The sequence below is a fragment of the Giraffa tippelskirchi genome, chromosome 10 (genome assembly GCF_054371585.1).
Source record: "Giraffa tippelskirchi isolate mGirTip1 chromosome 10, T2T-mGirTip1v1.2.pri, whole genome shotgun sequence".
NCBI lineage: Eukaryota > Metazoa > Chordata > Mammalia > Artiodactyla > Giraffidae > Giraffa > Giraffa tippelskirchi.
Window position 1 is genome coordinate 95824205 of NC_137284.1, and position 23682 is coordinate 95847886.

General features: G+C 36.4%; 1 protein-coding gene across 11 annotated transcripts in view; it reads right to left on the reverse strand.

Annotated features, from left to right (window-relative positions):
- LOC145524193 (uncharacterized) overlaps positions 1–23682 on the reverse strand; it is a 190216-nt gene that overhangs the window by 70446 nt on the left and 96088 nt on the right. For 7 of the 11 annotated variants that reach the window (XR_014067299.1, XR_014067302.1, XR_014067298.1 and 4 more), the window contains exon 5: positions 21842–21950. The exons of the other annotated variants lie outside the window; for them this stretch is intronic. The gene's annotated coding sequence lies outside the window, so the exon portion shown is untranslated. The remainder of the gene's footprint in view (positions 1–21841; positions 21951–23682) is intronic. 11 annotated transcript variants of the gene reach the window in all.

Below are 23682 nucleotides of genomic sequence, written 5' to 3' on the forward strand. Positions count from 1 at the left end.
GGGGGTGTGATTGGCCTACTGAGTGGAAATACACTGGGAACTAATGGAAGTAGGAGGATAATTAAGCATTTTTTTCATTCATGGAATAAAGTTGGCATTTATTTTCTATAGTCACGAGCTACTCATATACCGCAAGCGGTATAAAATGGATGGAGAACTAACCACCTCTACAAAGACCAGTGTTGACTGACCTTGCTTATTATCCTAACTTTTCCTGAGTTTTCTCAACTTTAAACTCTACCTTTCTGTTAACTTCTCTCTACCTTAGCTCAATCTGCCATTCTAGATGGTCTACTTCTCTGACGCTAAATGTTACTCAATACTTAGTAGTTTTTCATTTAATTTATGCTAAAGTTTAATAAGAAAAAAACTACCCCTGGTCACAATCAGGTGCTTACAAAACTTTTGCAAGCCTGAAGTAGCAAAAGTCACTCATTTTAGTTTCAGCACTACAGACAGACATAGTTGCAGACATCCAGAGTCAGCAATCTGCAGAAATCTGCTAAAGCTTTCAGAACTCCTTCCTAGCATAAAGGAAGGTGGATGGCATTAGAAAGCAGAATATTCTGCAAAAACTCATATCTAGGAAATCTACACTCCCTCCTACTGTCATAGGAGAAAAAATATATCTTTTGTTTCTCCTCTTTGGAAGAGTATATGTCATTGGTGGAACACTGAACAAATTCAAAACCTGGGCAAGGGCATCTAGGAAGGGAGTATAGGAAGCTCCCTCCTAGGCCTTCTAGCCCTGAAAATACAAGAAGAGGACTAAAGGGGGTATGAAGTATTCTTCATTACTAAATCATAACAAATTCTTCCATATTAAATGCCAGCAGTTAATATTAACAAACTAATAATGTTTAATTCTAGTGTAAAAAAAACTAAACAAAACATGTTTTTCATGTGGCAAGTCAGACCTTGGTTGGTGCTGACCCTTGTGAAAGAATTTCATTAGTCATAAAACATTTGATAATCATATAGATGCAGTGTTAAGTTTTGATTTTGCATGTAGTCTGAGACTACTGAAAATGATAGTATTAAAAATATAATGTAAAAGCAAACAAAATGTAATGTAATATAATGACCCTCAATGCTGAGATTTTTTTAATTACCAGAAAAGGATGTCTCATTCTATTGTTGCTGTTGAATGATCTATTTGTTACAAATTGTGATGCAGAAAATCTGAATGCCACAAGGAGTCTATAACTGGAATGAACATTTTGGAAAACATTAGGAAACATTTGAATTCACTGTAAATTGAGTTAATGCAGATATTTGTGATAAACAGTCTTATTTAAAATTGGTTAAAGAATAGAATGTACCCAGAATTTACAGTAAAATATACTTATTGTAGAACTGTAGAAAGCATAACACATTTTTTTATGAGTAAAGGCATTATTTTTTTCATTAAAAAATCTGAGCAAAGTTAAGGAAAAAATATTTTAACTTATGGGTATTTTACTCCTACAGATGTGCATATTCCAATGGTTTCTTTTGAGAAATACTCATTTCACACTTGAATTTAACAATTTAAAATCTATCATTAGATTTAAAATAATTCTAATGGTCTCAAAATGAATCTTAAGATACTTTCTTAAGTTATGACCAACCTAGACTGCACATTAAAAAGCAGAGACGTTACTTTGCTAACAAAGGTCCATCTAGTCAAAGCTATGGTTTTTCCAGTGGTCATGCATGGATGTGAGTTGGACCATAAAGAAAGCTGAGTGGTGAAGAATTTATGCTTTTGAAGTGTAGTGTTGGAGAAGACTCTTGAGAGTCCCTTGGACTGCAAGGAGATCCAACCAGTCAATTCCTAAATGAAATTGGTCCTGATTATTCATTGGAAGACTGATGCTGAAGCTGAAGCTCCAATACTTTGGCCACCTGATGCGAAGAACTGACTCATTGGAAAAGACCCTGATGCTGGGAAAGATTAAAGGCAGGAGGAGAAGGGAATGACAGAGGATAAAATGGTTGGATGGCATCACTGACTCAATGGACATGAGTTTGAGCAAGCTCCAGGAGTTGGTGATGAACAGAGAAGCCTGGTGTGCTGCAGCCCATGGGGTTGCAAAGAGTCAGACACAACTGAGCGAATGAACTGAACTGAACTGAACTGAAGATACTTCCTCAGTCTTTCAAAATAGGACAACACCTCATCTTCTATTATCTCATGTTTCTAATATTTCTATTACCTAATATATCCAGAATGAAAGAATTATAAATTAAATCACACACGTGCACATACATAAACACACCCAAGTGAAGCATTTTGAAGTTAAATATCTTTTGGAGGATGTTAATGCTGAAAAAAAAGATGGTGTAATTTCACTTCATCAGAACTATATACTATAATATTTACAAAGAATGGATAACATATTACTAAATTTATATGTACACTGATTGTTACAAGGGATTATAGTAAAATGAAGTGCAATTTTTGTCTCTGTAGACCAAAGCTGTCTCCCAACAGTCTGCTATCCATCTACTCAATTGTTCAGTTCCAGTACACTTGGATAGCAGCAGAATTACTGACTTATAACCCAGTAGGTAACAGCTTTATCAACTAGTGCCGTGCTGTGCTAAGTCACTTTAGTCCTGTCTGACCCTATGTGACCTTATGGACTGTAGCCTGCCAGGTTCCGCTGTCCATGGGATTCTCCAGGCAAGAGTACTGGAGTGGGTTGCCATGCCCTCCTTCAGGGGATATTCCTGATCCAGGGATTGAACCCACGTCTGTTAAATCTCCTTCACTGGCAGGTGGGTTCTTTACCATCAACTAGAATACAGTTCTTAACGTGGGGTTCCTTTTGCCTTTACTCTTACAGTCTCCACTTATTACCATAGTTACTTAGATCAGCCCCTTTCCCCTCAACCCCTGCAGAGAGGTTGTGTTATGTAGTTTAGATGCTCTTGTCACAGTCTGAATTCCTTCCTGGTATCCCCAAACCTCCTAAATGATTGTTTTAAATATTGTATACATTGATGTTCACTCTTTGTGCTATAAAGTTCCACAGACTTTGACAAGTGCATGTTCATGTGTCACGATTACATACAGAAAAGTTTTGCTGCCTAAAAGTCCCTTGTGCCTGATCTTATCCCAGAACCCTTGACAACTACTGCTCTTTTATTTCCTCTACAGTTTTGCCTTTTATAGAATGCTATACAATTGGATCATACAGTCTGTATTTTTGCTACTTGGTAGCTCACTTTGTTTTATTGCTGAATAATATTCCTGAATGATATTCCATTGTACAAATGTACTCCAGTTTAGCCATTCACCTATTGAAGGATTTCTTCCAGTTTTTGGTGATTATGAATAGGCTGCTATTAACATAAGTATGCAGGTTTGTAAGTTTTCAACTCAAGTGGATGTAACCTAGGTAAATACCTAGGAGTGTGACTGCTGAACTGGGTTATGAGACTATTTATAGCATTGCATGAAACTGCCAAACTGTCTTTCAAAGCAACTGTACCATTTTCCATTCCCAACAGGAAGAAATGAGAGTTCCTTTTGCTCTGCACTCTAACCAGCATTGCCAGTATTTGGTATTATCTATTTAAATTTTAACCTCTAATATGTATGTAATGGTATTTTATTGCCATTTTAATTTGAAGTTCCCTAATCACACATGATGTTGAATATCTTTTTATAAATACTTGCCATTTGTATGTCTTCTTTGGTGTGTTGTTTTTTCAGATCCTTTGCCCATCTCTTAAGTGGGTTGTTTGTGTTCTTATTGTTGAGTTTTAAGAGTTCTTTGTATATTTTGGAAACAAGTCCTTTATCAGATATGTGTTTTACAAATATTTTCTCCTTTTCTGTGGTTTGTCTTTTGATTCTCTTAAAAGTGTCTTTCACAGAGCAGAAGTTTTAAATTTCAATAAAGACAACATTTTATTTCATATTGTGGTTTTTATATTGTATCTAAAAACTCATCATCAAACCCAAAGTCTGACATTTCCCTCTATGTTTTCTTCTAAAAGTTCTATAATATTGTGATTTATATTTAGATCTAAATACATTTTTAGTATTTTTTTTTTGTTAAAGGTATAAGGTTTGTGTCTAGATTTATTTATTTTTGCTTATGAATGTTGTTTCAGCACATTTTCTTGAAAAGATTATCCTTTCTCCATTGAATTGCCTTTACTCTTTTGCCAAAGATCAGTTGACTGCCTCTGTGTGTGTCTAATTTATGTATCTTTCATCTGACTTAACTATTTAAGCTTTGTAATAAGTCTTGAAGTTGGGTAGTGTCAGTCCTCTGACTTTGTTCTTTTGTATTGTGTTAGCTAGTCTGAATCTTTTGCTTATCCACATAGACTTTAGAATGATTTCATTGATATCCACAAAACAGCATGATGGAATTTTGATGTGGTTACAATATATAGAGTTGAGAAAAATCAATGTATTAACAATATTGAGTCTTTCAATCCATGACTATCTTTATATTTATTAAGATCTTCTTTGATTTCTTTCATTATAATTTTATACTTTTCCACATAGAGATCCTATACATATTTTCTTAGATTTATATTCAAGTTTTATTTTGGGGGTGCTATCATTAATTGTATTGTGCTTTCAGTTTCAAAATCCAATGTTCATTGCTGGCATAGAAGAAAACAATTGACTCTTGCAAACTAACTAGCATCTTGCAAACTTGCTCTAATCAGCTATAGTTCCAGGACTTTCGAAAATTTTTCTATAGAGAAGATCATGTCACCTGTGAACAAAAGATTGTTTCATTTCTTCCTTCTTAATATGCATACTTTTAATTGTTCTTTGTCTTATTGAACCACCTAGGACTTCTAGTATAATAATGAATAGAGGTGGTAAAAGAGGATATTTTTACCTTGTTTCTGACTTCCTGGCAAAGCATCTAACTTCTCACCATTAAATATGATGTTAGCTTTAGGTTTTTTGGTAGATGCTCATCACCAAGTTGAGAAAATTCTTGTCTATTACTAGTTTGCTGAGTATTTAAAAAATGAATTATTCGATCTTGATTTTGTCAAGTGCTTTTTTTTTTATTAATACAATTATGTAATTTTTCTGCTTATACAATCTTCATCATATGAAACTGGGGAGAGGGATCCTGGAGTAAAACCTCATGAAATTGTGAGGGCAGCCACTAAGACTGGACTACCAAGATTTTTCAACTCTCAAATTGGTCCACACTCAGCCTCTAGCAATTCATTAAAATTAAAAATTTAATCTTCCAATGAGTACACAGCTTCAGCAGTTTCTGTTCCTAGTGAATTGGTATTTGGGATTCTTTATATTCACCTGTCTCTCCAGATTTCAGAGTGGCAGTTTGTCCTGTGACCTTCTTTCTCTGATGAGTCTAATGAAAGTCACTGAATCTTAGTTTACTTGAGTTTTTTTCTTGTTCTGAAAAGGGAAGTGGTGACTTCCATGCTCTACATGTCAAAGCTGAAACTGAAGGTAGACCTGAATCTCTTCTTCATGTCTACAATCAAGCAACAAGATTTCAAAACTTCTTGTCCAGTCCCTGCATTCATGCATGCTAAGTCACTTCAGTCATGTCTGACTCTTTGCAACACTATGGACTGTAGCCCACCAGGCTCCTCTGTTCATGGGATTCTCCAGGCAAGAATACTATAGTGGGTTGCCATGACCTCCTCTAGGGGATCTTCCTGGCCCAGGGATTGACCCTCCATCTCCTGCAAATCCTGCATTGCATGTGGATTCTCTACCACTGAGCCACTGGGGAAGGCCAGTCCAGTTCCTACTATCTCGCTAAGGGTTGATACGCCATCTTATTCCCACTTCCTTGCTCTAACACTCTCTGTGGGCTTGTTATTGTTGCTATTCTATCTTTTAAGATATGACCTAAAAGAATGATGACCACAATGATGACTCAGGAGGACACTCCAAAGGTTTGAGTCTGAGAAAACTTATGTCCTTTGGTTTTTCAGTGTTTTCATGACTGTTCATTAACAACAATATAATTTTCACTGTTTTATAGGTCAAAAAACATCACAATGACATCCCCAGAACATGATTATCAGCTGTGGTAACTAAGACGGGGCAAGTTATGTTTTATCGTTTAATGCTTCTGCTACTCAGGCTTTTTCTGTATATTTCTACTCCAGTTAAGACAGATTTGTAAGTACAATCTTTCTCAGATCAGTGAACTAGCACCAGCACACCAAATTTCCATTAATACTGTTACCTTTTTAGGGATTGCCTCTAGTTAACCAGGTTCTGACTTGACTGGAATGGAAGACAGAGACGGTGCTATTCTGGTGAGGTATGTGCTTGTGTCTAAATCAGTGGGCCACTTGGTATCTCCCTGCCTACTTGCTAGAAATTTTATTCCTTATCTCATAGCATATATTAGTACAATAAATGACTGCACCATTGTCATCTTCTCTGCCCATATGATCTCATTCCATCACGCTTGAAATTGATGAAAACAGTTCTCATGTTTGGGAAATACCAAGATGGACACAGAGAGTCAAGCAAAATGAAGAAACATAAGAATATGTTCCAATCTAAAGAACAAAATAAAACTCCAGAAGCAGATGTTAGTGAAACAGGTAAGTAATTTAGCTGATAAAGAGTTCAAAATAATGGTCATAAAGATTCTCACAACCGTCAGAAGAACAATACATCAACAAAGTAAGAATATCAACAGAGATAAAAATATAAGAAAGTACTAAAAAAAAATGCTACAAAGATGAAGAATACGATAACTGAACTGAAAAATTTAAATTGAGGAGCTCATCAGTATACTAGACCAACCAAAAGAAAGAATCAGTGAACCTGAAGATAAGGTGGTAGAATTCATCCAATAAGAAGAGGAAAAAGAAAAAAGGAATGAAAAGAGTGAAGACAGATTAAAGAAATTATGGAAAAGCATCAAGTAGCACGATATATACACTGTATGGGAGAGGAGAAGATAGAGAAAAAGGGGCAGAAAGCTTATTCAAAGAAATAATAAATGAAAATTTCCTTCACCATTGGAAAGAAAGACGCTTACTCCTTAGAAGGAAAGTTATGACCAGCCTAGACAGCCTATTGAAAAGCAGAGACATTACTTCGTCAACAAAGGTCTGCCTAATTAAGGCTATGGTTTTTCCAAGTGGTCATGTATGGATGTGAGAGTTGGACTATAAATAAAGCTGAGTGCCAAAGAATTGATGCTTTTGAACTGTGGTGTTGGGGAAGACTCTTGAGAGTCCCTTGGACTGCAAGGAGATCCAACCAGTTCATCCTAAAGGAGATCAGTCCTGGGTGTTCATTGGTAGGACTGATGTTGAAGCTGAAACTCCAATACTTTGGCCACGTGATGCGAAGAGCTGACTCATTGGAAAAGACCATGACGCTGGGAAAGATTGAGGGCAGGAGGAGAAGGGGACGACAGAGGATGAGATGGTTGGATGGCATCACTGACTCAATGGACATGGGTTTGGGTAGACTCCGGGAGTTGGTGATGGACAGGGAGGCCTGGCATGCTGCGGTACATGGGGTTGCAAAGAGTCAGACACAACTGAGGAACTGAACTGAACTGAACATGGAAAGAAACAGATATCTAGATCTAGAAAGCTCAGAGAGTTTCAAATAAGAATCCAAAGTGACCCACACTATGACACATTACATTAAACTGTTAGAAGCTAAATACAAGGAAAGAATCTTAAAAGCATCAAGAAAAAAAACAACTTGTTACACACAAGGGAACCTCTATAAGACTGTCAGCAGATTTTTCAGCAGAACATTTTCAGGTCAGAGGGAGAGGCATAATATACTCAAAGTGCTGAAAGAAGTAAAAATTTCCAACAAATACTCTACCCAGAAAAGTTGTCCATCAGAATTGAAGGAGAGAAGGAATTTTCCAAATAAGCTAAAGCTAAAGTAGTTCATCACCACTAGATCAACCTTGCAAGAAGGAAAATGTTAAAGAAAGTTCTTCCAACTAAAAAGAAAGGACATTAATTAGACATAGGAAAATATGAAAGTATAACTCTCACTGATAAAACTAAATAAATACTTAAATTCAGAATACTGTAATGTTGCAATAGTAGGTAAAAAATTACTTATAAATCTAGTATAAAGGGATTTATATTTATTGTTTTTTATAAAAAAACAAACATATTTTCTTTAAATTTAACTATTACTTCAATAATTTGTTAATGGATACACAGGTAAAAAGATATAAATTGTGACATCAAAAACATAAAAGGTAGGGATAAAGAGTAAAATGTAGAGCTTTAGTATGTGTTCAAAGTTATTATTAGCTTAAAACAGACTGCTATAAATATGCAATATCTTATGTACACTTCATGATAACCACAAAGCAAAAACCTACAGTAAACACAAAAAAAGATAGAGAAAAGAATATATACATGTACTACAGAAAATTATGAACTCACAAAGAAAGAGAGAAAAGAATAAAGGAATTACAAAAGAGGCAGAAAACAAAACAAAATGGGACTAGTAAGTCCATAACTGTCAATAATTTTAAACGTAAATGAACTAAATTCTTCAATTAAAAGGAAAGATAGAATGGATTAAAAAAAAAGCAAGAATCAATTGTATCAACTATATCCTGCAAACAATCTCATTTATAATTTCATCAAAAAGAATACAATATCTAGGGATAAATTTGATCAGGAGGTGAAAGATCTGTACATTGTAAACTATAAGATATTGATGAAAGAAACTGAAGAATTCAAAATTAAATGTAAAGATATTCAATGTTCATGGATTGGAAGAATTAAAATTGTTACATGTCCATACTACCCAAAGCAATCTATAAATGCAATGCAATTCCTGTCAAATTTCCAAAGGCATTTTTCACGGGAATAGGAAAAAAATTCTAAAATTTGTATGAAACTGCAAAAGACTCTGAATAGCCAAAGTTATCTTGAGACAGAAGAATGAAACTGGAGACATCCCACTTCCTGATTTTTAAATGACATTACAAAGCTATAGTAATCAAAGCAGTATAGTACTGGCGTGAACACAGATACACAGATCTTTTCTATTAGAAAGCCCAGAAATAGAATAGAAAGCCCAGAATAGAATAGAAAGCATAGAATAGAAAGCCCAGAAATAAACACATATCTACATAGTCAATTAATTTATGAGAAAGGAGCCAAGAGTATAAACTGGGGAAAGGATAATTTCTTCAATAAATGGTGTTGGGAAAGCTGGACAACCACATGCCAAAGAATCAAACTGGGGACTTCCCTGCTGGTCCAGTGGCTAAGACTCCATGCTCCCAATGCAGGGGGCCTGGGTTCAATATGTGGTAAGGGAATTAGATCCCACATGCTGCAACTAAAAGATCCTGCATGCCGCAACTAAAGATCCTACATACTGCAATAAAGATTGAAGATCCTGTGTGCCACAACTGAGACCTGGAAGAGCCAAATTAAATAAATGAATAAATATTCATTAAAAATAGTAAGTGCTTAACTAATATTAAAAAAAGAATGAAACTGGACCAATATCTTACACAGAACACAAAAATTAACTCAAAATAGACTAAAGACTTGAACATAAGACCTGAAACCATAAAATTCCTGGAAGGAAACACAGAGAGTAAACTCTTTGGAATTGATCTTGGCCATGACTTTTTGGATTTGACACCAAAAGCAAAAGTAAACAAGTGTGACTACATCAAACTTAAAAACAAAACAACAACAAAAATTTCTGCAGGGCAAAGAAAACCATCAACAAAATGAAAAGGCAACTAACCTACAAAATGGGAGAAAATATTTGAAAACCACATATCTGATAAGGGGTTAATATCCTAAATATATAAAAATTTATACAACACAACAGCAAAACAAATACACAAATGATCCAATTAAGAAGAAGGCAGGGAGGGCCATAAATCTAGCCTTGGTAAATTTAAAAAAATGAAATCATTTCAAGCATCTTTTCTGATCATAATGCAGTAAGATTAGATGTCAACTACAGGAAAAAAAAAACTATTAAAAATACAAACATATGGAGGCTAAACAACACATTTCTGAATAACCAACAGATCACAGAAGAAATCAAAAAGGAAATAAAAACATGCTTTGAAACAAATGAAAGTGAAAACATGACAACCCAAAACTTATGGGATTCAGTAAAAGCAGTGCTAAGAGGGAGATTCACAGCAATACAAGCCTACCTCAATAAACAAGAGAAACATCAAATAAACAACCTAACTTTACATCTAAAGCAACTAGAAAAGGAAGCAAAGAAGAGCCCAAAGTTAGTAGAAGGAAAGAAATCATAAAAATCAGAGAAAAAAGGAATGAGAAAGAAATGGAGACTATAGCAAAAATAAACAAAACTAAAACCTGGTTCTTTGAGAAGATAAATAAAACAGACAAACCATTAGCCAGACTCATCAAGAGAAAAAGGGAGAAGAATCAAATCAATAAAATTAGAAATGAAAATGGAGAAATCACAACAGACAACACAGAAATACAAAAGATCATAAGAGAATACTATGAGCAATTATATGCCAATAAAATGGACAACTTGGAAGAAATGGACAAACTCTTAGAAAAGTATACCCTTGCAAAACTGAACCAGGAAGAAATAGAAAATCTTAACAGACCCATCACAAGCATGGAAATCGAAGCTATAATCAAAAATCTTCCAATAAACAAAAGCCCAGGACCAGATGGCTTCTCAAGTGAATTCTACCAAAAATTTAGAGAAGAGCTAACAACTATTCTATTCAAACTTTTCCAGAAAATTGCAGAGGAAGGCAAACTCCCAAACTTATTCTATGAGGCCACCATCACCCTAATACCAAAACCAGACAAAGATGCCACAAAAAAGAAAACTACAGGCCAACATCACTGATGAAAGTGAAAGAAAGAAAGTGAAGTCTCTCAGTTGTGTCTGACTCTTTGCGACCCCATGGACTGTAGCCCACCAGGCTCCTCCATCCATGGAATTTTCCAGGCAAGAGTACTGGAATGGGTTGCCATTTCCTTCTCCAAGGTATCTTCCAAAAATCCTCAACAAAATTCTAGCAAACAGAATCCAACAACATATTAAAAAGATCATACATCACGACCAAGTGGGCTTTATCCCACGGATGCAAGGATGCTTCAATATTTGCAAATCAAACAATGTGATATGCCATATTAACAAACTGAAAGATAAAAGCCATATGATTATTTCAATAGATGCAGAGAAAGCCTTTGACAAAATTCAACATCCATTTATGACAAAAACTCTCCAGAAAGCAGGCATAGAAGGAATATACCTCAACATAACAAAAGCCATATACAACAAACCCATAGCAAACATTATCCTCAATGGCGAAAAATTGAAAGCATTTCCTCTAAAATCAGGAACAAGACAAGGGTGCCCACTCTCACTCCGACAATTCAATATAGTTTTGGAAGTCCTAGCCACAGCAATCAGAGAAGAAAAAGAAATAAAAGGAATACAGATTGGAAAAGAAGAAGTAAAACTCTGTTTGTAGATGACATGATCCTCTACATAGAAAACCCTAAAGACACCACCAGAAAATTACTAGAGCTAATTAATGAATATAGTAAAGTGGCAGGATATAAAATTAATACACAGAAATCCCTTGCATTCCTATGCACTAATAATGAGAAAACAGAAAGAGAGATTAAGGAAATAATCCCATTCACCATTGCAATTAAAAGAATAAAACACTTAGGAATAAGTTTACCCAAGGAACAAAAGACCTATACATAGAAAAATATAAAACACTGATGAAAGAAATCAAAGATGACACAAACAGATAGAGAAATATACCATGTTTGTGGATTGGAAGAATCAATATAGTGAAAATGAGTATACTACCCAAAGCAATCTATAGATTCAACACAATACCTATCAAGTTACCAACTGAATTTTTCACAGAAATAGAACAAATGATTTCAAAACTTGCATAGAAACACAAAAAACCTCGAATGGCCAAAGAAATCTTGAGAAAGAAGAATGGAACTGGAGGAATCAATCTGCCTGACTTTAGACTATACTACACAGCTACAGTCATCAAGACGGCATGGTACTGGCACAAAGAAGAAATATAGATCAATGGAACAAAACAGAAAGCCCAGAGATAAATCCACGCACCTATGGACACCTTATCTTTGACAAAGGAGGCCATAACATACAATGGAGAAAAAACGATCTCTTTAACAAGTGGTGCTGGGAAAACTGGTCAACCACGTGTAAAAGAATGAAACTAGAACACTTTCTAACACTATACACAAAAATAAACTCAAAATGGATTAAAGATAGAAATGGAAGATTAGCAACTATAAAACTCATAGAGGAAAACACAGGCAGAACACTCTGTGACATAAATCAAAGCAAGATCCTCTATGGTTCACCTCCCAGAGTAATGAAAATAAGAGCAAAAATAAGCAAATGGGATCTAACTAAACTTGAAAGATTTTGCACAATGAAGGAAACTATAAGCAAGATGAAAAGACAGCCTTCAGAATGGGAGAAAATAATAGCAAATGAAACAACTGACAAAGTTAATCTCCAAAATATACAAGCAACTCATGCAGCTCAATACCAGAAAAATAAATGACTCAATCAAAAAATGTGCCAAAAACTAAACAGACACATCTCCAAAGACATACAGATGGCTAACAAACACATGAAAAGATGCTCAATATCACTCATTATCAGAGAAATGCAAATCAAAACCACAATGAGGTACCAACTTATGCTCGTCAGAATGGCTGCCATCAAAAAGTCTACAGACAATAAACACTGAAGAGGGTGTGGAGAAAAGGGAACCCTCTTATACTGTTGGTGGAAATGCAAACTAGTACAGCCACTATGGAGAACAGTGTGGAGATTCCTTAAAAAACTGGAAATAGAACTGCCATACAACCCAACAATCCCACGGCTGGGCATACACACTGAGGAAACCAGACTTGAAAGAAACACATGTACCCCAATGTTCGCTGCAGCACTGTTTACAATAGCTGGGACATGGAAGCAACCTAGATGTCCATCAGCATATGAATGGATAAGGAAGTTGTGGTACATATACACAATGGAATATTACTCAGCTATTAAAAAAAGAACACATTTGAGTCAGTTCTAATGAGGTGGATGAAACTGAGCCATTATACAGAGTGAAGTAAGTTGGAAAGAGAAACACCAATACAGTATATTAATGCATATATATGGAATTTAGAAAGACGGTAATGATGGCCCTATATGCAAGACAGCAAAAAAGACACAGATGTAAAGAACAGACTTTTGGACTATGTGGTAGAAGATGAGGGTGGGACGATATGAGAGAATAGCATTGAAACATGTATATTACCATAACGTAAAACAGACGACCAGTGCAAATTTGATGAATGAAGCAGGGCACCCAAAGATGGTGCTGGACCCAGAGGGATGGGGTGGGAAGGGAGGTGGGAGGGTGGTTCAGGATTGTGGGACACATGTACACTCATTGCTGATTCATGTTGATGTATGGCAAAACCACTACAATTATTGTAAAGTAATTAGCCTCCAATTAAAACAAATAAATTTATTTTTTTTAAAAAAAGAAGATGGCAGGGAAACTGAATAGACATTTTTCCAAAGAAGATATCCAAATGGCCAACAGACCCATAAAAAAGGTGCTCAACATCACTAATCATCATGGAAATGCAAATCAAAACTATAATGAGATACCACCTCACACTTGTTAGAATGGCTATTATCAAGAAGACAAGTGATAACAAATGCTGGTGAAGATGTGGGGGAAATGGAGTCCTTGTGCACAATTGATGAGAATGTAAATTAGTTGCCATGTATGGATAACAGTATGGAGGTTTCTCAAAAAATTAAAAATAGAACTAACATGTGTTCTAGAAATCCCACTTCTGGATCTATATTCAAAGGAATTGAAAATAAGATAGTTAAAAGATACCTGCAGCCACATTATTTATTGCAGTACCATTCACAATAGTCAAATACAGAAATAAATTTTAAGTGTCTGTCAACAGATGAATGAAGATGTTGTTTATATACACAATGGAATTTTGAAGTCATGAGAAAGAAGGAAATTCTGCCATTTGCAACAACATGAATGGCCTGTGAGATATTATGCCATATGAAATAAGTCAGACAGAAAAAGACAAAAACTACATGGTTTCACTTAACTGTTGAATCTAAATTTCAAGCTCATAGAAATAGAGTGCAGAAAAGTGGTTGACAGGGACTAGGCAGTGGGGAAAACAGAAAGAGGTTGGTAAGAGTATACAAACCTTCAGCTCTGAGATGAATAAATTCTGAGTATCTAATACAAAACATGATGACTGTAGTTGATAACACTGTGTTGTACAAATGAAAGTTGCTAAGAAAGTAAAACTTAAATGTTCTCTCATATGCAAAAAAGATAAATATATGAGGTGATGGATGTGTTAATTAACTAGATGGGGGATACTTCTATGACCACAAGGCATATATTAAATATTTTATAGTTTTATATATGAATTACACCTCAATGAAGCAGAAATATTTTTAAAAGAAAAAGATAAAAAAGAAAATCAGAGAATCTGCAAAGGTAGTGCTTTTTGGAAATATTAAGGAAGAGGTAAAATAACAAATGTAAAGAATTCATTAGATGTTCACAGCTGCAAAGGAATTCTATTAGTAGTCCGAACAGGGTGATGTGTTGGGCTTTTGTGTTCAATTTCAGCAGCCAACTATGAGTGAAGAGAGACTTACAGTCTTTCAAGGGTGGCCAAGACTTTCTCCATCTAGAGCTGTCCAGAGCTGATCATTGTGATCTGGGGATATACTTGTGATGTTCCTCAGACTGCAGAACAGTGAAAATTACACTGTTGCTAATAAGCAGTCAGGAAAAGACCAGAGAACCAAGAAACATATGTTTTCTCAGGCTCAAACCTCTGTAGATTCCTCCTGGATGGACAATGTGGTGATCATTCTAAACACTCTCATAGGTTGAAACTTCTGCCAAAAGTGGCTAGAGGCACATGGCTTGCATATCTTAATAAAGTTTCTAGAAGTCTAAAGTTGTGATGATCTCATTAATCCCTTCCAATGTTATGATCTTTTCCAGTCATACCTCTTTTATCTAAAATGTTGTATTTTCAGCTCACTTCTCTAACTTTGTGTTACCCAGAGTTTAATTCATTTTTATCTTAATCATGTAAGAAAAGTTAAGGAAGTTAGTATATCTCTAATGAACACTAAGGGGGAAAGGGGGGTTGAGGTGAATTGGAAAATTAGGACTGATATATATACACTAGTATGTATAAAATAGATAACTAATGAGAACCTTCTGTATAGCACAGGGAAATCTACTTAATGCACTGTGGTGACCTAAATGTCAAGGAAATCCAAAAAGAGGGGATATGTGTATACATATAACTGATTCACTTCACTATATAGCAGAAACTAACACAACATTGTAAAGCAACCATACCCCAATTAAAAAAAAAAAAAGTATAAAAAATTAATGTAATCTCTACATATCAATGCTTCTCCAAAATAAAAATCCTATACAATCCTACATACTTTCAGTGAAATAACCTATCTGGTGTCACATCCATTCTTCCAAAAACCTTAATTACCTCATGTATTATTAATAATGACCTGGGTTCGATCCCTGGGTTGGGAAGATCCCCTGCAGGAGGGCATGGCAACCCACTCCAATATTCTGGCCTGGAGAATTCCATGGACTGTACATCCATAGGGTCACAAAGAGCTGGACATGACTGAACAACTTTCACTTCATTATTAATAATATTAATCCCTGAAGATTTGAGTAGACTATCTTCAATCTGAGGTAGAACTTACATTTTGTTGCCTCATTTTGCAGCCTCTACATATTGGTCCAAAGAACTAACTCTGGAAATTTCAAGAGATATACTTAAAGAATCCCAAATAGTATCCTGTCACATTCTTTTATCATATCTAGCTAAATGCCTACTCTGGCCTATCTATAATAAAGAAGGTAGACAATTTTTTTCAACAAAGATAACTATGTTATTTCCATTTATCTTATCTATTTTCTTCCCAAACATCCATATACACACACCTCTTCTTTTGGAAAAAGAGTTATGGTACAGGGTGAGTTTGTATTGATATTAAGACTCAGAGGACCACTGAAATTCTCTCCTTGGTGTTTAATGTTTCATTGGCTGTCTGACTCTATATTCCTGAAGCTTTGCCAATGTATCAAGCTGTGTTTGGAAAAAAACTTGTCCAAATTCTCCATTTCACCTCCACTTAATGTAACTGGTGATGGCATGGAAATTCTCTTCAAGGTAAACATGAAGAAACTCTAAGGTGGCAATACTTGCCCTTCAGTTGAAATAATTACCTGGTCTTTACCAACTGCAAACTTTTGGGTGTTGATAGAACACATTCGGCAGGTTCTTTTTAAAAATAGGTAATGATCCTTTAGAGGATGAAACCCCACTTCATAACATGCAATTTTGTTAACCACTCTGTTTAGAAAACTGGGCTCCCTCTGGTTTCCCAGCGCTGGTAGCTCTGCTTGACGCATGAGGTTGGAGCTGCGTCCGTCATGCCACTTTAGATTACTGGATCTCACAGGATGCTACAAGGCAGACACACCCCAGGCTGACTCACTGAGTGGGAAGTTTAAAAAGATGGTTTTCCTCAGCCATCAATTAGATAAACCACATTTTCCAGGAGAAAAACAGCATCTTGAAAAGTTCTTTACAAACAAAGCTCTCTTGCTCATAATGCTTTCGGTCATGTTTTCTTGTGAAGGGAAGTATAACTTTAACCTTAATTGCACTTACAAATTAGCAAGTAAAATATAATGCCACCCTTTCCCCTGTCCTTCCTTCCTTCCTTTCTTTTTTTTTCCTTCAAAAGGAGACCCTTTCATGATTTTAGCTCTGGTAAAATTAGAGCTTTCTTCCTCTTTGCCTCTTCCCTCAAAGTTGTGGTTTTGACCAACCACATGGTAAATAAGTTATAGATGCCTGAGCTCTGTTTCTTCTGCCCTAGTTACTCTTCTCTATACATTTTCTTTCTACCTTTTTTGCAACCTCCTTGAAAATATAGTGAGGAAAGGACATTTTCAGATTGTGTCTTTATGAAAATGGAAATTTGGACTTAAGATATTTGTCAGGAAGAATTAAGCACCAAATAATAATTTAAATCCCCTTGCCTCATGTTTCTCCAGTGCTGGCTCTGTGTTTGGAAAGTACTGGGTAAGTGTCTCTCACTGTACTGTAGGATTCCAAAGAACAAAGGGCATGTTTGTGGCTTCTATCTCTTGGTATACAAATACCTAATGCACATTAAGTTACATGTTAAAAAACAGACCTTCTTTATCACATAAATGAACAAATAAGAGAAAAATACATAATCAAATAATTTTCACAAAATATTTTGTACAAAATCTCTTGTCCTTACTCATCCAAAACTTGAGACCAAGATGACAATAATATTGCTTGGGATTCCATACTGATATTCTAGGTCTGAAGATCCTTTGTATATCCTTTTAATATCGATATCTAGATCTGAGACCAGCAGTTGATCATCTCCATCCCTTTACTGTGCTACTTTTGGGTATGTGAATATAAGTATCCAGGATCATTAAGGCATTCCCCTGCTTTCTGGTCTCTTGTGCTAAGTCACTTCAGTCAAGTTTGACTATTTGAAGATTTCTCACCCCCTACGGTCTGTAGCCCACCAGGCTCCTCTGTCCATGGGATTCTCCAGGCAAGAATAGTGGTCTCTTAGATTTGTCTTTATTGGAGTCAATTTACAGCAGCCAATGATAATATGTGCTCAGTAAATTCAGATGAAAGCAGTGCCAACAGGTAAGAATAATGTGACCAGCTTTTCTTGTGTGGATACATGTGTGGGTATGGTGTGTCTGTATTATCCCATTTAGGTCTCATAATTGAGAAAGTTATTATCTTCATTTCACAAATGAGAAAATAGCAGCTGGTTCAGATGAGTAGTTTGCTGCAAGTCAGAAAACTGAATTTTTCATTCTGGCTTCAAGATGTGTACTCTTGAATATTAAATAATGCTGCTCCTACCAAATTATATTTCCTCTCTGGTATTAGATATTCTGCCACTCTTTTCCATTTGAATTACATTGGATATTTTTGAAAATTTATTTTACAACAGAATAGTAGTAAAACAGACACCATAGAGATAGAGTCTGTGCCCTTTGATAGTGGTGTTATGATTCCTGTGTTACGGCTGAAGGCATCACCACTGCTTCTTTAGGGGATGCAGCAGGTAAAAACCCGCCCCCCGCTCCGGGGGGACTAGGGGAATGGGGCAGGTGAAACAGGAAATACAGTTCTTAATATGGAATGAACAAAACCATCCAAAGCTTTCCATATCACCACTGTCTCCTTGGGTGTTCTGAGCTCCATCCTATATTTTGAGAGGCTTAGGAACACCCCAGGCCTACGGGTTGGATGCCTACATATGGTAACTCAGACAAGCCAACATTCTTTGGACATAGCAGAGTACTGTCCTGTTGGACAATCAGAGGGCATACAGGCACCTGAAATGGGTGCTCACCTGGAGGACAAGGGATGGCCTCTGAGCATCACTATTCAAAAGCATCAATTCTTTGTTGCTCAGCTTTCTTTATAGTCCAACTCACATCCATACATGACTACTGGAAAAATCATAGCTTTGACTAGACAGACCTTTGTTGGCAAAGTAATGTCTCTGCTTTTTAATATGCTGTCTAGGTTGGTCATAGCTTTTCTTCCAAGAAACAAGCATCTTTTAATTTCATGGCTGCAGTCACCATCTGCAGTGATTTTGGAGCCCCCCCAAAATAAAGTCTGTCACTGTTTCCATTGTTTCCCCATCTATTTGCCATGCTCATGGGACCAGATGCCATGATCTCAGTTTTCTGAATGTTGAGTTTTAAGCTAACTTTTTCACTCTCCTCTTTCACTTTCATCAAGAGGCTCTTTAGTTCTTCTCTGCTTTCTGCCATAAGGGTGGTGTCATCTGCAAAGCTGCTGCTGCTGCTGCTAAGTCGCTTCAGTCATGTCTGACTCTGTGCAACCCCATAGATGGCAGCCCACCAGGCTCCCCCATCCCTGGGATTCTCCAGGCAAGAACACTGGAGTGGGTTGCCATTTCCTTCTCCATTGCATGAAAGTGAAAAGTGAAAGAGAAGTCGCTCAGTCGTGTCCGACTCCTAGCGACCCCAAGGACTGCAGACTACCAGGCTCCTCCGTCCATGGGAGTTTCCAGGCAAGAATAGTGGAGTGGATTGCCATTGCCCTCTCCATCTGCATATCTGAGGTTACTGATATTTCTCCCGGCAATCTTGATTCCAGCTTGTGCTTCATCCAGCCTGGCATTTCTCAAGATGTACTCTGCATAGAAGTTAAATAAGCAGAATGACAATATACAGGCTTGACGTACTCCTTTCCCTATTTGGAACAGTCTGTTGTTCCATGTCCAGTTCTAACCAGTCTGTTGTTCCATGTCCAGTTCTAACTGTTGCTTCTTGACCTGCATACAGATTTCTCAGGAGGCAGGTCAGGTGGTCTGGTATTCCCATCTCTTTAAGAATTTTCCACAGTTTGTTGTGATCCACACAGTCAAAGGCTTTGGTGTAGTCAATAAAGCAGAAGTAGATGTTTTTCTGGTATTCTCTTGCTTTTTTGATGATCCAACGGATGTTGGCAATTTGATCTCTGGTTACTCTGGCTTTTCTAAATCCAGCTTGAACATCTGGAAGTTCAGAGTTCATGTACTGTTGAAGCCTGGCTTGAGAGTTTTAAACATTAAAATGATAGCTTTATCTTAGAGGTTGCTTACTCTTTGTTGTAGCCATAGCTGTCAGAGGCTAAAATTTCTTTACTGTCTTTGTTTACTTTAGTGACCCCTGTTGACTTTAAGTTTCCTTAGAGATTCTTTCTTAAGTAGGGTCTGAGCTTTGCAGTTCTTTTAGCTATAATTCACTGTTGTTCTGTTGGAGCCCTATCCCTGTGGTGGTAAGATGTGGAGGAAGGGAAATGCTCTAGTGCTGTGATTAAGTCTTAGTCTTTCAGGGAGCCTATGCCCTAAACTGACTTTCTCAAGTACTTCTTAGGTCCCTGCTCCACTCCAGTGTGATAGTAAGGCTAGAGGGGGCTAGAGGAAGACATTTCCCTTCTCCCCAGTCAGTTAGGCTCTGGTAAATGGTTTACCTTGAGGGCAGGCCTTTGTTAAGGAGGGCCAAGAGTTCTGAGTGTATTTCAAAATGATTACTTTCCCTTCCCCCTGCCAGAAGCACTGGAGGCAAGGTAGGATGGGGTTTCCTCTGATATTCACCCTAAGAACCCGATTAGGTCCTTGAGGTAAAACTTATAAAATGTGAAGTTTATCCACACTGAACCTCCAGCAATCTATCAATGACAGTTTTAAGTATTCCTGTCTATAATCTGTTCCTGGGCTTCTGTTCCCATATTCTGTGATTCTCAGTTTCTACATCTCTCTAGATTTTGTGGCAGCAGTTTGTCATGTGACCTCAATTCTCAAATGGATCTAGAAAGAGTTGTTGATATTTCAGTCTGTTCAGCATTTTTCTTGTTTTGAGAACAAGAGTGATGACTTGTTCCAATCTCTTTATATATCAGGCCGGAAATTGGAAGTCAGAAAGACAGATTTATTAATATATCTAGTTTAGAGAGATAACAGTAGTCCTGATACAGACTAACTACGTTCAAGAAATGAACTTCAGCTGTAGTTAACTCACTTGAAAAATCATATCCAAATAATAGTGAAAGGAAAATAAAATCATCCGCAAATAAGGATTATTTAAAAATCTGAAAATCTGACTCAGAATTAGTACCATGCTACCATTCAGGAAATTTATCCATGATTGGTAAGCTATCCTAACCACTACTTTCGAGATCTAGATTTGTAAAACATACAGACAATATCAACAATTGATTTTTTGTTACTTAGATACACATTGTGAAGTGATTTCTAATGAGATACCAAGAATTCTACCACATAAACAGAAATATTTGGCACTCTCCAGCCATTGTTGGTAGAAATTCAGTAAGTACATTCTTTCTCATAGATAATAATGCTTATAATTTGGTAAAGTAAAAGTACTATGATTCACCTGCCAGTGAATTAGTGCCTCAGAAAATACCATGAAATGCATATTAGATGATTCAAAGTCAATAAAAATTTTCCCACAGAGAAAACATCAGACCCAAACAACTTTATAGAGTAGTTCTACCACACATTCAAGGAAAAAAATAATTTCAGGTTTTTACAAAACTCTCCAAGAGGATAGAGAGAGAGAATATGCCCAATCTCATTTTATAAGTCCAGCATTTTGATGTTTAAACCTGACCAGAACAGTCAAATAAATAAAAATTATGCAACAATCACACTATTGAACAAATACATAAAATACAAATACATGCATGCTAAGTCGCTCCAGTCGTGTCCAACTCTTTGTGACCCTATGGACTGTAGCCCACCAGGCTTCTCTGTCCATGGGATTCTCCAGGCAAGAATAATGAAGTGGGTGGCAACGCCCTCCTCCAAACATAAGTAATTAAATAAAATATTAGCAGTTGGCATAAAGTAACATATAAGTTAATACATCATCAGTGAGATAAGTTTATCCCAGGATTGCAATGTTGATTTAACAACAGAAAATCAACTAATATAACTTTTCATATTATTAAAGGAAGAAAGGCAGATGATTATCTTAATAGATGCAGAAAAAGCATTTTTAAAATTCAATATTCATATATGATTTAAAAGAAATCTTAGCAAATTAGGTAAGCATGAAACTTCACTAATTTTATAAAAGGCAAACATAGACAGTCAAACAAAAATGTATATTAAACATCAAACCTAATGATGTAATATTGAAGGCATTTCCATTAAGATCAGGAAAGAGATAAAGATGGCTGTTACCATCACTTCTAGTCAACCACTGACTATGGGATCTAGCTGATGCAACCTAGTAGGAAGAAAAGAAACAAAGGAAATAAGAATGGAAAAGAAGAACCAAAAGACTCATTTTTTGCAGATGATGTAATTTTCATCTTAATGTAAAAAAACTCTAAAAGAAATTTTAGAAAAATTAAGACATTTAATAAGAAAGTTTGGCAAGTTTTGATATAAAAATCAGTTGTATTTATACATCAGGGATAACCGTTACAAAGCAGTTTTAAACAAGGACATTTTCAATGGCAACTAAAAATATAAAAATACTTAGGAATAATTCTATCAAAAGTCAGGCGAACCCTTAATGGAGCAAATTAAGAAATTTTGATAAAAATCATCAAAGATGATTAAACAAGAGAAATAACCTGTTATTACAAAGACTCAATTTTATGCCCCTATTAAGCCATAGATTAACTGACTTACAATAAAAATTCCCAAATGGTTGTAGAGAGCACTGCAATGCTGCAGGGCCTGGTAACATGTATCAGCAGGAAGTGGTAGAGAATACAGGGAACTAGATTCTGAAGGTGCTGGATCAAGCGGATCAGATCATAAAATTGGATAAGAGAGAGTTTTTTGATTTGGAAGCACATTTCTACACTAAATGATTTAATCCCTTAGCAAGGATGCCAGGAGACAATGTTATCACACTGCTAGGATAGCTCTTTGTTGTTGTTGTTTAGTCACTAAGTTGTGTCCAACTCTTTGTGACCCCACGTATTGTAGCCTGCCAGGCTTCTCTGTTCATGGGATTTCCCAGGCAAGAATACTGGAGTGTGCTGCCATTTCCTTCTCCAAGGGATCATTTCAACCCTTGCATTTCCTGCAAGGGATCAACCCTGCAGTTCCTGCATTGGCAGGCAGATTCTTTACCACTGAGCCACCAGGGAAGTCCCAAGGATAGCTCTTAGATGCCTGGGAAAACCAATAGCACTCACTAAGTGAAGTATAAGTGCTAGAACTGCAACAGCCAGGAGAGGATCAACAGTTCACAGAAGTGGGCATTCCAAAGTGGATATAGTACATAAAGCAAAAAGCTGTCATCTGACTATATCCTACAGGAAGGCCTGAAAGAGCTTCCATTTATTAGAACAATAACTAATGTTCTGGTGAGACAGGCACCAACATCACTGAGAAGCCCTTTAACTTGGTACTGTCATTACATAACTGGACTCACAGACAACAATTGGGGGTCATCCCAACATACTAGAGGCTAAAAGTGTGGCTTAACCATTAGAATAGAAGTGGGCACAGTTATCACAAACAATAACAAATTAGAATGGCAGCCAGGAGCAGCCATGGAGATATTTAACAGAATGCAGTCTTCCAAATGGCCCAAGAGATGGACACTTTTATGATCCAGACCCACTGGGTTTAAGCAGAAACTGGGTGATTAGGAGGCAGGATCTTAGAACATCACAACATCAGAGCACTCTGGTAATTTTCCTAGTCTTTCCTCAAAGGATGTAAAAGCCATTACCAGAAGGGAAAGGGAAAATCCAAATATATTGAGAACTGTTGGCCACAGGGGCTAAAGTAGCAAATGGTACCCCTCACTTAGGATGAGGGCATGTAGAAGTAAAGTAATAAATAAAAGGAATTTTGACCCATGTCTAGCTCACAGTGTCCACTGAGTCTGTGAATCCAGTCAGTGGTCATTTCTCTCAACTCTGAATTTAAAATGTAGACAGTATACTTAGTAGATGGCATAACCTTCACATTCATCTCTTGATCTGTAAAATAAC